Source organism: Dermacentor andersoni, chromosome 6, assembly GCF_023375885.2.
Source record: "Dermacentor andersoni chromosome 6, qqDerAnde1_hic_scaffold, whole genome shotgun sequence".
NCBI classification, from domain to species: domain Eukaryota; kingdom Metazoa; phylum Arthropoda; class Arachnida; order Ixodida; family Ixodidae; genus Dermacentor; species Dermacentor andersoni.
This window is the reverse complement of record NC_092819.1, coordinates 6,867,704-6,885,000: the sequence shown is the minus strand read 5'-3', so window position 1 is coordinate 6,885,000 and position 17,297 is coordinate 6,867,704. Positions and strand designations below refer to the sequence as shown.

Below are 17,297 nucleotides of genomic sequence, written 5' to 3'. Positions count from 1 at the left end.
CAAGCGACGGCAAACAACATTACCTTGATTCTGTCCAGCTACGTGGCAATTGCATATATTTTGTTTGGCTCAAGTTACGCCGGACACCCTATATAAATGAAGATTTACTCAAGCACCCACCAAGGTTACCTGACTGTCCACGCCTAAAGAAAGAGCAGAAAATCTTGAGAAAAATGGCCAGAGACGGATCGTCACACAGAGATGCTTCTGAAGCGATAAGGCGACATCGCTCCCGGAAACGAAAGTGTATGAAATCCTCTTCCGGTTCAAGGGAAATGCCTCGTCCGGCAACGCCACCTCCTGTTCCATCTGTCTCCAGTAAGAGCACGAATGTCAACGAAAGAAGTGGCCATGCTCTTCATGCTTCATCAAGTGAAGCGTGGCCGGCACTGCCGAGGACATGCCACGCGCCAGAGCCATAGCAAATGACTCGCCATTTAAAGTCTAATGCCACTACAGTTGACCAAATGCAAGACAAGGACTCACAAGTGATTGCCATGCTCAAATCGCTCACGAATGTCATGCGTCTACTACTGACGAACATGGACACTCCGGCTGCTCGTAGCGCACTGCAAGTATTGGACGCGCTGACTCCAGTACTTGAAAGCATCGCATAGCACCATGGCCCGCCTCTCGCTGCCCTTCCACAAGGAAGTCAAGAAAGCACCTTTACTGCAGTGGAATGCTCGTGGTCTCAAATCAAGAATTTCAGATTTTAGACATCTTGTCTTCGAAAACCGTTTTTCCATCCTCGTAATTTGCGAACCGAACGTGCAGAATGCTATACGCATTTTTGGCTATGAGGCATTCATGTCCTCTACCTGTGATGATGTGAGCAAGGTAAGTGTATATATTAGATGTGATCTGACTTACGTGTTGCACCCAGTTCCGCCTCACGACGACAACCAGTACGTTTGTTTAATCGTGAAAACGAATAAGCATACGTTCACACTCGTCGCTGTGTACATTGCTCCTTCAAGTGGCTTCGACTCTAAACGACTGCACGACGTGCTATCAGCGACACCCGGCCCTACGATTCTCACAGGAGATTTTAATGCTCACCATCCGCTTTGGGGGAGCTTGAAGATGGACTCCAGGGGAAGGCGACTAGCATCCTTTGCCACACAACACGACCTTTACTGCCACAACGATGGTAGTCCGACATATTTACGCGGGTCTACGTACAGCAGCTGCCTAGACTTGAGCCTGATTTCTCGGCGTTTTGAAAGAAGCGTGCAATGGTTTACAGACATCGAATCACATGGAAGCGACCATATTCCGACGTACCTGAACATCAAGGGACTATCGAAATGTTCCTCCATGACCCTCCGGCGAATTGACTGGTCGGCATTTCGGTCGCACATGGAGGGAGTGTGTCAGCAAGGGAACCATTCAAGTCTGGAACACGAAATTCAAAAAGCCATGCAAGAGGCTACGCGTAGTTTCCAGCCTTTCCCGAAATATGAAGAATTTGAAGCAGAACTGCAGCGACTACGAGCGATTCGCCGGCGGGCTGAAAGAAGATACAGGAGAACTAAATCCATCCATGATCTCCGAGAGGCAAGGCGGATGCAAAAGGAGATTCAACGTCGCATCGATGCACTGCAATCTCAAAGATGGAAACGCTTCTGTGAGTCGTTGGATCCACGTCAGCGATTATCTCAGATATGGAGAACCGTGCGTGGGCTTCGCGTATCACCACAACAGCGTGTTCCTCTCAAATCCCTTGCTTTGCATCAAGGTCGCAGCGAAATAGACATTGCTGAAGAATTTTGCTCAAGACTTGCCAGCTCGCAGCTCCAACGCGCACTTACACCATGTTCCACTCCTGTGTAACAGGATTCCCGCATGTATGTAATGTTTTCGATGGAGGAGCTTGAAGCGGCACTGGCGACTTGCAAGTGCTCTTCGTCACCTGGCCCGGACGGGGTTACCTATGCGGCGCTCGCCAATCTTGGGAAGAAAGCACGACTCATGCTGCTAAACCATTACAACGAGTCTTGGCGCAATGGTTTGGTTCCACGTGAATGGAAATGCAGCTGCTTGGTTCCACTTCTCAAACCTGGTAAATCACCGTTAAACTTGTCATCGTACCGCCCCATCGCTCTGGCCAGCTGCATAGGGAAAATAATGGAAAGAATGATTTTGACGCGCCTGGAATGGTACCTGGAAAATTACAACGTGTACCAAGATGCTATGTCTGGCTTCCGGCGTGGGCGCTAATCCATAGATAATGTCATCGATTTGGTTACGTTTGTTCAGGATCAAAAACGTCGGAAACGACTCACTGCTGCATTACTCCTAGACATAAAAGGCGCCTATGATAATATAGCACATTATGCCATTATAGATGCTCTGATTGAAGCCGGAATCGGTGGCCGCACTTTTCAGTGGCTGTGCAGTTATTTGACCGACAGGAATTTCTTCGTGATGACCGAGGATGGCGCCACGAATCAACACCAAACGTGCCGTGGAGTACCGCAAGGCGGAGTGTTGGAGCCCGACGCTATTCAACCTAGTGCTCGTTGGCCTAGTCCGATGCTTGCCCAACACAGTTCAGGTATCAATATATGCCGACGATATCTGCATTTGGGCGTCTGCTGTAACACGACTGCAGGTACGAGCACGGCTACAAAAGGCAGCTACGCTAACATCACTGTACTTGCGAAAACAGAACTTACAGCTGTCTTCAGAGAAATGCTGCCTTGTTACATTCACTCGGAAGGAAATGAAGAGTTACACTGTAAAGGTCAATGGGCAAGCAGCAGTAGCAAATGCACGGAAACACCGCTTTTTAGGGGTAATTATTGACCGCGACCTATCATGGAGCCCGCATGTTTCATACCTGAAGAAGAGATTATTGACAATAATACATCTCCTCAAATAATACATCTCCTCAAACCTGCGTGTACTCCAGGGACTACAAGCTAAAGCCCTAAGGACGTGTCTCGGTCTTCCGAGGTGTGCGTCTACAGCGGCAACGATTGTCATAGCTCGAGATCATCCAATATCAACGTACTTGGCAACCGACGCTCTCAGGGCGCATATTCGGCACGTTGCCCGATTACCTTCTCACCATCTTGCCGCTCTACCCGCAGAAAGGCCGCACACAACTTTCAGTCGTATAATTGATGCCAATCGTAGCTCGTTGCCATCGAACTACATGCCTGCAGCAAGACCATCCTCACCTTTATGGTGCCTGCACAGACCTGACATACGCTTCACCATCCCAGGAATCATGAAGAAAGCCAACATGCCGTCGTTTGCCCTTAAGCAGGCCACATTGGAACATTTACATGAGATGCACAGTGGCCGCGTACACGTTTACATCGATGGTTCAGTCACATCTGCAAGCGCAGTTGCCGCTGTAGTGATACCAAGAAGATCCGTCAAAATACAGCTAAAGACGTCACATGTATCATCAACGACAGCTGCTGAACTGGTAGCCCTGCGTGCGGCTCTTCATTTCATTAAGGAGGAACCATCCCACGCATGGTCAGTCTTCTGTGATTCCAAGGCAGCCCTACAGAGTGTACTCTCAGCACTGCGCCATGGATCACATGAGCAGCTCGTCGCAGAGATTAGAGAAGTCCACCATCGACTAGTTGACGAAGGACACGATATAATATATCAGTGGTTGCCTAGTCACTGTGGCATACATGGCAATGATCGAGCAGACGCAGCTGCCCGATCTGCCCATGACGGCGTCAACTGTGTTGCCATTCCTCTTTCGAGAGCCGACGCAGCGAAAAAACTTTCCACACTTGCGCGTGACCTGACATTAGCCCAATGGAATTCATCCGATTTCACAAGTGCCCGCCTCCATACCCTGGACCCTAATTTACAGCTCCATATTCCGCCCGAGTTTCCACGACATGACTGCACCCTTCTTGTCCGTCTATGGCTTGGAGTAGCATTTTCAAATGCCTACTCTTTCCTTATCGGAATGGCCAACAGCCCACTGTGTGACTTCTGCGGGTGCAACGAAACGATCGAGCATCTTCTTTGTCAGTGCTCTCGTTTTAACCCACAAAGAGCAGTCCTCTCAGCCACCTTAGACAAACTGGACAAGCGCCTAATGACCGAAAACAAGATCCTTGTAACCTGGCCTACGCGAACATCAGCGCGATCCGCTATGAAGGCGCTGTTGCGATACTTGAAAGACACGGGACTTTCCGACAAATTGTGACTATACACTGTGTGACGTAGGACTGTACGGTGACACTGCGTAAGACTAGGAACGCTTTTGCGGGCTGCGTGACAGTGTGCACAGAAATACTTCATGTGTACGTGCGTCTGTGTGCTTAGGTTTTCTTTTTCCTTTTTTTTTATCCTTCTTTCTTTCTCACCTATTGCATCCACTTGCCCCTCCCCCAGTACAGGGTAGCCAACCGGAGATAATCTCTGGTTAACCTCCCTGTCTTTCCTTTGCCTTTCTCTCTCTCTCTGAAAATAAAGGGGAAGCTCGATGCAGCAATAATCAAACATAGAGCACTTTGGGGCCACAACATCTATGAGGCAGTGCGTGGAATCTGATAAGGGGTGATGGTGCCAGAGCTAACGTTCGCACATGCCATTCTGTGCTTAAATCAGATATCTTGTGGGGCTGAAAGTTAACCAAATATCGGTCGGTCGGTTGGCTTTGGGGGCCCACGGTGAAACCACAAATGAGGCAGGGCAGGGTGACATGGGTTGGGCCTCTTTCGAAGTCAAAGAATAGCTGAGCAAAATTAGTTTTGAAGACAGGGCAATATGGACCAATATGAGTGGGCGCCTAAGTGCACAAGCATCTGTACTTGAAAAGCGTGGACACAGAAAGGAGGAAGATGTCGAGAAAGTTGGCAGCGACCGAACACAGGATAACAGAAAGTGCAAATAGACAACCACGAGTGATCAGAAAGGAAGGGAGAAGAAACAGAGACAGCGAATTGGATGCAAAGAATGAAAATAAAAAAGATTATGCAGAATTACAAGAGTGGGAAGAAATTAATTAGATGGGCAAACCTGTGCGATAACACAAAGGGCCGTGCCTTGTTTTTCGAGGCTCAAGCTGGCTTCTTAGGGACAAGATCATACCAGAGCAAGTTTTCGCAACAAGAGGCGTGTGCATGCTGCAGCCAAAATCCCGAGGCCATACAGCACACCCTTATGGAATGCGAAGGGATTCACCCAGTGAGACACCTTCCAGAAACTCTTGGATTTAAAGTGGACGAAAGCATCAACTGGTCAGCCATCGAGATAAGCAAGAAACGTTTTAGTATTCGTGGAAAAAACGCAGGGAAGATATTGATACGAACAGATCCGTTACAGGCATAGGTAGCGATACGAGATAGAGAAGGTGTGAGAAATAAATATTAAGGATATGTATACAAAAATGTTAAAATGAAAAACATATGTAGCATACCTGATTAAATCAAGCAGGCTATTTGACTATTTCTCACTGCCCCGTTTCAAAGGGGATGCCAACAAATCATCATCATCAAGAAGCGCCAACTGTAAACCGTAAAGCAGCTGGCATCGGAACGGCAACGGCAGAGCGAGTGTCATTCAGACTGTTTGCACGCGCAGGTTTTTGAGAGGTATGTTGGAACATGGTTATAACGGCGCGTTTTGAAGACAGGACACAGAAAGAATGCACACAGGACAGTCTCGAAGCAAGCTCTTGAAGTTTTGCCGTGTGTGAGCACCTCTGTGCAGTCTTGGGGGCCCCTTTTACTACGTGTCAGCTAATGTGTAAAGCAACTCTACATTTTCTTTTTTGCAGTGAGCTTTCTTTAGCGTCTAACCACTGTGCCAAAGTTATCGCTTGGCTCAAGACGCCCCTGCATGTATTTCAAATATCCTGAATGATGTTACCGATTCAATAGAGAAAACGCGCTATCTAATCAGATTGCGCGCTGAAGCGAATACTGGCGCACATTCTCGATCACGTTCGAGCGACCGGGATTGCGCCGCAATGTACGAGCATTCAAGTCTGATGAACCGATAACTTGATCTGTAGATCAGACTACAGGGACTGTGTTGTGTGCATTCTTTCTGCGTCCTGTTAAAATGCACCGTTACAACCATGTTCCATCAAGCCAGCAACCAACTAGCCCATCTAAGTCTCTTAAATTTGAGAGGAAGGAGGAAGGAGCGTATGTGCATGTGGAGGTCTTGAGCGTGCGTGCGTGTGTACTTGCATTTGCGTGTGAGCGGATGTTTGAGTCTCCGTATTTGAAGCTGCGTACGCAGGAGAGCGTCTGTGGGTGTGCGAGCTTACGGATGTTTGTGTATGCGCGCGTACTTGTGCGTGTGTGCATGGACGGGCGTGTGCAAATGTGTACGGGGGCGAACGAGTGCCGTATCTGCGTGTGTGCATATGAGCATTTCCCTGCTTACACCTAGTGTTGGAGATGAATATGATGCGTTTCTAAACCCATATCTATATCTACAAGACAGAACGAATGACATTGCATTATCTCTTTCTGAAAGCGAAAGCGACCAAAAAAAGAAAAAGCACCTGAGACGTCAAGAATGCCGCCCCAGATTTCGTTACGATGGCTCCATCACCGTGGGTACGGCTCGCCTAGCTGTTTACCTTCTTTATCTTCCTTGCCTCGGTGGCAGCGCAATTTCTTGGGGGCAATGACGCGCTCAATCTGCACCATCGCTGTGTCGTGCATCGTGTCTACGGCCGAGCAAGCTTTCGAAAACTGCTTGCCTTCGAAAAAAATAACGTCAACAAAAATCGCGAGCGGACTGGCCACAACGCTCACCGAGCGATGTCACTAATGATGGAAACACAAACGGCTCGGTGCGGTCAGATCGACCTTACAGACGTTCTTTTTCGGCGTCGGTTAAGCTTTATGAGGCTGTTTAAATTAAAAATACTTGTTCACATAGCTCTTACAGAAGCATGTTTAATAAATATTTCGTCGCTTGACTATATAATCTCGAGGATGGGCTTCAAGCTACCCATTTGCTTTAGCCACCTAATATCAATTATTGCAAAGTTAATTAACGTTGCTTCGTTAATTACCCACACAAATACTCAACTTACTCAGCATCTAGAGGTTACCAATCTGAACACTCGAATGATAAAATGATGCCACCAAGGTTTATATTGAATTTTATTTGCTGCAGTTGAAGCATCCAGCGTATTGACGGTGCAGTAGGCTTGTTATAATGCAAGTGTGATAGTTTGGACAGGTTTTTTTTTTTGCGCGAATGAAGTTCGTGAGATTAAACGAATGTGCCGAACCGTGCACTTTTGCTTTTACAATGGATTTTGCTATAGACATCATACAAGAAGCACCTCAGCCCTACGGTATACAGCACAAGGTGGGCGTGAAGATTGTGCGCGCTCCCGACTAGATGTCTGAGCGTTGGTGGCATCAGGCGTGGCTTCTTAGCGCCAGTAAGAATAAAAACAGCTGCTTGGCGGAAAGCAATGGATAAATTGTTTAGTACATTCCATCAAATGGAGCAGCGCAGACGTGTGCATTACAACAAAATGTACTGAAGTTTTAGGATGAGTGCTTTGCGGCGTATGTTTTGGCTGTCTAATGTTAAGACCTAAAGAATTCCGTAACTTTGTGATAACTAATGCTGACATACGTACAGTCACGTGAAATATAAGCTCCGACACAGTGACCGTGATGGAACTGTTCCCTGAACGAAGGGCTACATTGACACATGAAATGCTGGTTTAATAAATACCAGTAATCGGGAAGTATTTATCTCTTTTAAAGTTTGGATTTGTCAGCCCCTCTGTGCAGTCATGCACAGGCCCCTTTTACTACGTGCCATATGTTTCAGCTAATGTGTAGAGCAACTCTGCATTTTTTTTTCAGTGACCTTTCTTTAGCGTCTAACCACTGTGCCAAAGTTATCGCTTGGCTCGTGACGCCCCTGCACGTATTTCAAATATCCTGAATGTTGTTATCGATTCACTAAAGAAAACGCGTTATCTAATCAGATTTCGCGCGTGAAACGAATACTGGGCTACATTCTTGATCACGTTCAAGCGACCGCGATTGCGTCGCAATGTACGACCATTCAAGTCTGATGAACCGATGCCTCGATCTGCAGATCATATTCCGACGAAGGACGACTTCGCACGTAGTCATCGCTGTGCTTTGAGTGTTTTTCTTTTTCAGCGCAAGCTCGCCTAACAATGAGTTGGATTCGAGACTCACCCTTTGGGTGCCTTTTTCATCACATCACTACAACGTGAAAGTATAAACGTGCTACATTTCCATTGAGTGAATACTGGGATATGGGCTAGGACTTTTGTTGGCGTGTGCGTTAACGCTTTTAACGAAATAATTTACTATTCACAATTGACCTTTTTATTCTGGAGGTTGTACAAGACAGCAACCCTGACATTACCAGGAGGTCTCAAGAATAAACAAAACTTCTATACTTATTAGCTTTCACCTGATAGCAGGGAAGAAAATTTCAATAAAAATATCCTTATGATAATTAGAAGCCTATCTGGCTCGGAGCAGCAGTTACAAAGGCCTACTCATTCCACATAAGAATAGGGGATATGCCCATGTGCGACTCTTGTGGAACTATAGAAACGATTGAACATATTTTATGTCTATGTCTCCAGTACGGCGTCGCGCGCGAAGCTTTCCGGACAGCATTGAAGCGGCTGGACTCGAGACTATTTTAAGAAATGCAGATCCTTGGACCATGACCGTACGCGTCCTTGGCACAGAAAGCCACGAAAGCGTTGTTGCAGTACCTCAAGTCAACAGGCCTTGGCGGCCGCTTGTAGTCTCCGTGAGATCCTTCCAATGTGTGCAAAACTTGACTATCCCCATCTCCTCTCTCTCTCTCTTTTCATCCCCGTACCCTTCCCCCCTTGAGGGTAGCAAGCTAGACATGCGTCTGGTTAACCTCTCTGGCCCTTTCCTCTCTCCTAGTTCTCTCCTTCTCTCTATCCACTTGAAAACGTTCCATCTGAGGTTCCCTAATGCAAGATCGATATCGACTTGACGGTGGTTCGTATCGCGGGACCTTGACATATGTCCACCCGTCGAACAAATGGTTATTCCGAATGCTTCATATTTCGGAAGGCGTGTTACCCTCCTGCCTTTCACTCCAGTTCACAACCACGCAAAAGACGAAAGCCCTGTGCGAAGAGCGACTTTATTCTAAACTCAAGAGCTGCCGTAACTCACCCCGCCTATTGGGGGCGAACTCCACCACTAGAAAAGCTGGCGCCACCGTCAGCGTGACGTGGCATGAGGGATTACGTGGACACAGCGGCCGCGTCGGCTGCTTCGGAAGCGCCGAAGCGAACTGAAAACGAAAGCTGAAAGTCTCACCCACGCTGTGGTTCTGATTAAGTGGCGAGCATTTCCCGCCTTGAGTATCTGCTTGACAGCATTTGAAGGCACTATAATAGGTGGTGGCTGCTTTTGGAGGCGTGCAGCATAGTAGGCTACTGCTCGGTGCTGCCGCATGCCGGACGTATGCAACGGAGCTTGGTGTAGCCACAGGGCAAGAAGCTGCGTGAAGCTTGGCTCGCGAAACTTAGAACTGGCAAACAGCCATCGGCTACAAATCGTGTGTGCAGCAAGCACAGACGCGAGGAATATTTCTGCTACGGCGCCGGGACTGTGATGTTCGGTGAGTAGCAGAAAACGCGCACTGAGACGTTCGCCCGCGCTCCGTGCCCGGCTAATGTCACGACGGTTTGGTCTATGAACTTGTTGATGCTAGACACTGGCAAGTTCACTGGAATGGAAAGAGAGCGATAAGAAGCCAATTCAAAAAAGGCATCGCACATGGTCATGTTTGTGTTATGAATTAATGTACAGGATTAAGAAAAAGAAGCAGCGGGAAATCGCAGGCTGAGAAGACCGATAAACATACAGTGCGACGCAACTTGAGAAATACTATTGAAACGTCCAAGAATTTAGAAGAAAAAAGAAGAACATTGAATCGTCGCGACGCCACATCACAGTCGCCGTCGGCGTCGAAGTCCCTATAACGAAATTATTATTGAACAGCTCTGATAGCGTCCACGCAACAACGGTTGCTTGTATACCGTCAAATGTTCATATTCTGCGGCCTAAAGCTCACGGTACGGTGGAAAAATGCGCTCGCAGCGAAAGCAAAACATTGTGCGCGGATATGCCTGCACACGCGCAGTCGGTCGATGAATTGTGTTATGCTGCATTCGGTTATACAGGCAGTCCACTATAAGAACATACTTCACCTAAGTTACCATCAGCGTTTCCTTATCTTTCACGCAAGGGGCCGGTTCGCATCGCGGCGACCACGCGCAGTGGCGTTCACTCTACAAATTCGGTAAAGAGATAGCGTCTGTAAACTGTTCTGTGCTTTCAATTAATATTTTGACAGCAAAAAAACTTCCCTCGTTTTGAGAGTACTTACAGAAATGTGCAGGAGGGCTGCCACGTGGTGTTCTTATTGAGCGCCGTAAGCCAAACCTACGAGGAGCGCACCGCGTTATCCCTCGTACTACGTAAGGGAGGCGTTTCCGACAGATGGCGACTCCGTAAGTCCTCGTAAGTACTCGTATAGACCGTTGACCATTACATCGGTAATATTGACACGTGTACTTATCTTTATCGCACAACCACGTTTCGCCGCCTAACAAATGTAATCGTTGGACGCGCCTGCATGTAACCGAAGTTTCCGGAAAGTTATCGATGCTTCTATCCGCTGTCTGTTGTCGCCGAACCTTATGTTATCTGATTTCATCCCCTGACGCGAATGGTGTAGAACTTTGTGGAAGGCACGCGGGTCCGAACGATTAGTCTGGAACATTCGACGACTGCTCTATAAAAGCCGACGCGCTTGACCCGCTGATCAGATTTACGACGATCGCCGACTGTGTTCGCCGCTTCGTTGTGCTTTAAGTGTAGCCTGTTTTGTGGGCACAGGTTCGCCCAATAAAAGCTAGTTTTTGCCTTTCACAGTATTCCTACTGTGTTCTTTGACGTCACGACCACGTGACAATATACAGGCTAGCAATGCAGGCAATGAAATTAAAGCTGCAAGCATGGGCAGAGAATAATGACATTTTAGGAGAACTTCAGAATTGCTTCAGAATAGGTAGGCGTTTAGATGATCACTTATTTGATCTTACTCAGTGTATTGAAATATCGAAAGTAAAAAGCAGACCGTTATATGTGGCCTTATTAGAAATTATAGGAGCCTATGACAACGTAGACCGCAACATTCTGTGGAATTTTCTGGAAGGGGAGGTTTAGACGACGATTGTCTACAGCTTTTGATAGATATTTACCTAGAAAATATCGTTTGCATTGCATGGTAAGGGATGAGGAGCGAGGAGAAAGGTTGTATCAACAAGGGGCTCAGGCAGGGGTGCATTTATCCCCATTGCTGTTTATGATGTACATGGTGAAGTTGGAAAGGGCGCTAGAAGGAAGCAATATCGGGTTTAATCTCTCATACAAACAGATGGGTACAGTAGTAGAGCAGCAGCTTCCAGGTTTATTTTATGCGGACGACATTGTGTTGCTAGCTAACAAGCAAAGTGATTTGCAACGTCAGGCTAATATCTGTGGACAGAAAGGCAAGAATTTAGGTTTGAAATTTAGTGTTAGAAAATCAGGTGTTATGGTATTCAATGAAAACAGTGAACAGACAGTGGCGATACAGGGCCAGGAAATACCTCGGGTAACAGAATATAAATACCTTGGTATACGGATAAACGAAGGCAATAGACATACGGAAACACAGGAAAAAACGATAACAGTGAAGGGGAAGAGAAATGCAGCCATAATGAAACATAGAGCGCTATGGGGATACAATGGGCGTCTTGCGCTGGAGTTTGAGCTATAGTAGCGGCGCTTGGTGGCGGCGCGCGAAACGTCATCTGGGTAGTACCAGCTTGGGTAGCATTGAGCCCTGGCTGCGGCGAAGCACGTTTCTAGCACGAGTTTTGCGTCGATTCGCATTTTTTTCGGCCCTGTTGCTAGTGCGAAAAGGCTCATCACTTCTCACAGACCACGCCGACCACGCTGCGAGCTAGCCGCAGCCTATAGTTTAACGAAAACAGACCCTCCGTGGACGTAATGCAGGAAGGAGAAGGAATCGGCGACGCCGAACCGGAGAGACCTAGCTCAGCCTCGAAAAAGCGTCACCGTCGTTACTGCTGCGTCGTGGGCTGCCATGAACAAGAAGGCCTGAATCCCGACATCAGATTTTACCGTCTTCCTTCAAGGCCTAACGAAGCGGAGCGTTGGGCACGCTGGATAACTGCACTTCGTCGCGCTGGGCAAGTGAAACTTCGCGCCATGCTGACTGCTTCGCCTACCTTGAAGCTTGCTTGATTATCTGCGTTCTAAAATTCGGTCTTTTGCACCTACAGTTCCGACGGCAGACCGACATAGCAGCAGGCATGGCTGGTGATTCATGATTCGAGACCCGGCCACAGCGACAATTAACAATTCGACTGGTGCCACATGGTGAAGTGACCAGGTGTGTGCAAATGGCCACAAATGGTCGGGCTGATTCGGTGACAATTCACTACCCCACTACGAACAGCACAGGTTAGAGAGTTAAATGCGCTCATCCTTCATCTCAAGCCAGCACGTTGAGGCAGCGCAGCAAGGTAGTATTGATTGCAGCACATCGATGTTCGAGCGCTGTCATTAAAAGCTACATCATGCGAGCAGCGCACGAGCTCGCGCTGCAGCGCGATTCGCGCGTACGTTACTGCGAGCTCATATGCATTGCATCAGTTATTTATCAGTTGCTAAAGGGACAGATGGCCGCAACTACAGCGCAGGCATAACTGCTTGTCTAGCGGCATGCAGTCAACAAAGACTGCAGGAGGCCCGCCGTTTCGCGGCATGTCGAAAGGCCGCTGCTGTCGCGGCGCGTACCGTCGTGCGCTCCAGCAGTTCCGTACACATGATGTCTGCTTATCACTGCTGTGACTTCATTTATAGCAAGCATTTCCTCGCGTTTGTGCGCCTGCATCTAGCAGCGTGCAAACCTTACCTGAAGTCCAACTTCGCACGCAACTCGCTTCACTTGCGATTGACACCGCGCTAAACCTTCCCCGCTTATTTCTTGAACGGCGTACATGTATTCGGCGTTGCATAACTTCTTGCCTTTACGCAGCGTGCCACCCCTGCAAAAATCTTCGGCGCCCGATATTCGCTGCACGCCGTGGTACAACACAACCGAGCTTGGTACTACCCAGTTCAGGACAGAGGGCGCTTTTTAGCACCATTTTCGCAGCGCACCCTGGGCAATGCAAGAGCCCCATAGGTACGAGGTGCTCCGAGGTATGTGGAAAGGGGTAATGGTTCCAGGACTTACTTTTGGAAATGCGGTTGTTTGCTTTAAATCCGGGTACAATCAGGTCTCGATTGGAACCAGAGGTCAGTGGGACGCCTCGCATTGGGCGCTCAAGGGAAGACTACAAATGAAGCTGTGCAGGGTGATATGGGCTGGACTAGTTTTGAAGTGAGGGAAGCTCGCAGTAAAATTGAGTATTAAGAACGACTGAGAAATATGGCAGAAAGTGAATGGGCTGGGAGAGTGTTCAGGCATCTGTGAAGGAAAAACATTGATTCACAGTGAAGGAAAAGAACTCGGAAGCTTACCAGTAAGTACGCGGCTTGAAGGGTGGGCGACACAGCTACAAAGAACGTCAAGCGGAAAGTCAGAGAGGCTGAAATAATCTCACGGGTGGCGGCAATGGAAAAGAAGCCTGCCATGAGTAATTACTTAGGAGTAAAAAAAAAACGAAATCAGGAAAGAAACAATTTATGATAACTCAAAGGGTAGCTCATTACCTTTCGAAGCGAGATCGGGATGCCTTAGAACACGCACCTATAAAGCGACATATAAGAAGGAAGAAGAAGCATATGCTTGTTGCGGTAAAGCTAGAGAAACGATGGAGCATGTTTTATTAGAATGTGAAGACGCCCACCCAGCGGTCGATTTAGGTACCACTGGCCTCCTTGAAGACCTCGGGTTCAGTGAGAGCAGTCGAAAAGTAAACATGTGCGCAATAAGGATTAGTAAGAGGCGGATGGAGGATTGGTGGAAGAAAACTAGGGAAACGATGGAGGATTGGTGGAAGAAAACTAGGGAAACGACAAAAAAACGGAGACGTACAAAAGCAAAGTTCGCAATAAGGGATCAGAAAATTTGGTTGTGGGAATTCATAGTGTTTTTTTTTTCTTGTTTAACCTAGGTAGGACATTATACAGTATAATAGCAAGAGCTTTGTGGCGCAACCCACCACCCCGTTCAAAAGAGGACGCTCATAACATCCATCCATCCAGCCCCAATATCGCTGTCATTTAGGCTTATATAGGAATTGCGGATTTTATATTGACGTATCACGAATCCGAAAACAGCTGCCCGCGGCCACACCAGCTAGGATTCTTTCGTATCGTACTTCGCCCTTGGAGAGATGAAGCAGGTCACCGACAAAATAAAACACAATATCACAGAGAAAAGGAGGGAGAATGGAACAGAAAAGGCAGGAAAGTCAACCATGGACGTGCCCGGCTGGCTATCTTACATCTGGGGAGGGCAAAATTTAATGGTAATTTAGTGGTAAATGCGAGAGAAATGCCGTAGGCATTGCGTCGCACCTCGTTGAGGACCCGGATCCACGATCCAAACCACGTTTACCACAATGCAATGTGTTCTTCAGAAGCTCACTCGACACACGCACACACACACACACGCACGCACGCACACACGGTGTCTCACATATCTTGAGCCAAGAATTTAAGAATGAAAGTCGCGTCGGAAGCGAATTCGATCGAACGCGTGCTATTCGCAATAGCCTATAGTAACTCAAACAATTTTTTGTTTTCCCCATAACTCACTAATTAGTTAAGTTTATTTACCCAAATTTTTCATTGTTAGCTGAGGACCCCACGTATGATAGGCAGATTTGTAGAACACTTTCAGAAACCACCGGTCGAGTTGTTTCCTTTGCGATACGTATCACGTAGTCCTTTTTTCCGGGTTGCAAAGAAAGCCCGCGAAATATGAAAAAATAAACCACGTGATGGAGCGCTTACGCAGCGGTATCGTGCTGCTATCAAGCGTGCGTTCAGTAAACAAGGTCGGCTTCCGTCGGATGACGGCGAAAATGCATGCTGTTGGCCGAGCCCTGCCGATGCGATAAAGAACGCCCTGCCGCTTCACCGTCGCCGGTCACGATGCAGCCGACCTTGTTCTCCGAACTCACGCTTGAGAGCAGCACGATACCATTGCGCAAACGCTCAGTCACGTGGCTTTTTTCATATTTCGCGGGCTCTCTTTGCAACCCGGAAAAAAGCACTACGTAATACATATCGCAAAGGAAACAACTCGACCGGCGGTTTCTGAAAGTGCTTTACAAACCTGCCTATCATACGTGGGGTCCTCAGCCAGTAATGAATAATGAAAAGGACGAAAGGCCTCGCACTTACCGGCTGCGTGTTACAGTGTTAGCGGCGACGAGGGAGCGTCGCATCGAGCCTTACTCGTAGCCGCTCGCCATCGCCCCTTGCAGGAGCAGTGATCCCCGCCACACACGCGGGTACCGCGGGCTGACGACGCCGCGGACGAGTGTAGCACTACCCACCTCACGCTACCCGGAAACTAAACCCCAATGTACGGCTTTCCTTTCATCGGCAAATCTAGACAAACTGCAGCTCAATACATCTTCAATGCACGAAGACAGCACGAAGTCGAAAACAGTTCGAACCATACGTGAGTAAGATAATTTTACCTTCTTGGAAGATTAGCTCACCTCCGTCTGTGACACATGGTCACGCAAGGACTTTGCTGCCGTCTTTGCAGCGAATATTCACATCGTCGCTATATATCAGCGCCGACAGTATGAGACAAGATGGCGCCACGCTTTTGCAGCAGCAGCCACCGCTACTAGATACTTTTCAGTTATAAAACTCCGCCTGGGAGCGGCGCGAGAACGTGACCCTCTGCCGTCTCCTCTCGCGAGGTGGCGCTGCCGCCACGGTTGGCCCGGTTGGCTACGGAAGCTTCCCAAGGCAGCAGCGCGCCGCCGACTCAATGCCAGTTTTTTTTTTTTCTTTTGCTGCTTTTCGTGGCGCTAAATATTCAAAGAATAGCCTTTTTAGATTGTGCACTCTATAAAAAGCAGCTAATAGGTGAATGAAGAGGAGAGCGAAGCCTTTCGTTTGTGGCATGTTGTTTTATGTACGCATGAAAAAAAGAATAGGACCGGTACAACGCCGGATTGATGAATCTAAGCATGCTGCATCGATATTCACAAAAGATGCGCTTTCTTGGTTGCTACAGCTACTGCTTTCTAGTTGACAGTTTGTATCCCTGGAGTAAAAATGGATCCGCATAACAATGAAGAAATTCAGTACTTCGCACGTGAACGCGGACATATGCTCTGCACAACCAAGAAGAGGGAGGTAGCACCCATCTAGATCGTCTAAAACCTTCCAAAATATCTCTCCGTAAAGGCCTGCCTCATCCAGGGAAGCTGACACACTTCTGTTAGCTGTCATCATAAAGCCCAGCATCTTCGGCGTCGCGTACTTTAAGGAACCTTGCTTGATACTTCTGTACTCAAGTAACTGTCGCAGCCAACTGCTGGGATTTCAGAGCTTATGTCCGCTATGCATAGATCACATGGTGTGCCCTTTCTGACTTTATCAATGACATATCCACACAGATAATAACCAGCATTGTCCTCTGTTTCCTCGAGCATAAATTTGCTCATTGCGAGCACGTTCTGGTGAGCTGCTTGGCTCCACGCAACTTATCAACGTCGCCTCAATGGCATTGCGAAGACTATGTTTTGACTTGCAGGCTTCTTTGGTCTGCTTGATTGTGTCGTTGACGCCGACGAGCACAGAGCCTTGCACACCTTCCAGACTCCCACGTAGCGCCAGGTGTATACAAGCTTTTAACAGGTGTATACAGGCTTAGAAGGCGGAATATCTGCGTGAAGTTGTTTATAGTTGGATGGGACTCACCTCCACCGAAGGAACGCACTAGTCCAAAGTGTCACTGAAAAAACATGAGTGGGTGAATTTCCTAGCAAACAGTGTAATGTGAATGCAGTCGCAACAAATGTGAACAGTGTACCTCCAATGGATCTTGATTTAACTTGGCTGTCAAAACATAGAGCGAACCTTGACGCAGCAGATTATCAACAATGTTTAAACTCGACATCAGAGTTACTCGCAGCGACTCTGTCGTTTCTTATGATGCAAAAAGGTTCAGGTTCTTTTGAACTGCGTTCTGTTCTGTCAAGTTTAGCAGTTCCAAAAAATCTTTGATGACCTGAA

General features: G+C 47.8%; 1 protein-coding gene across 2 annotated transcripts in view; it reads right to left on the bottom strand.

Annotated features, from left to right (window-relative positions):
- Positions 1-17,297, bottom strand: part of LOC126521517 (protein Wnt-16-like) — a 152,549-nt gene that overhangs the window by 20,645 nt on the left and 114,607 nt on the right. The window lies entirely within an intron of this gene.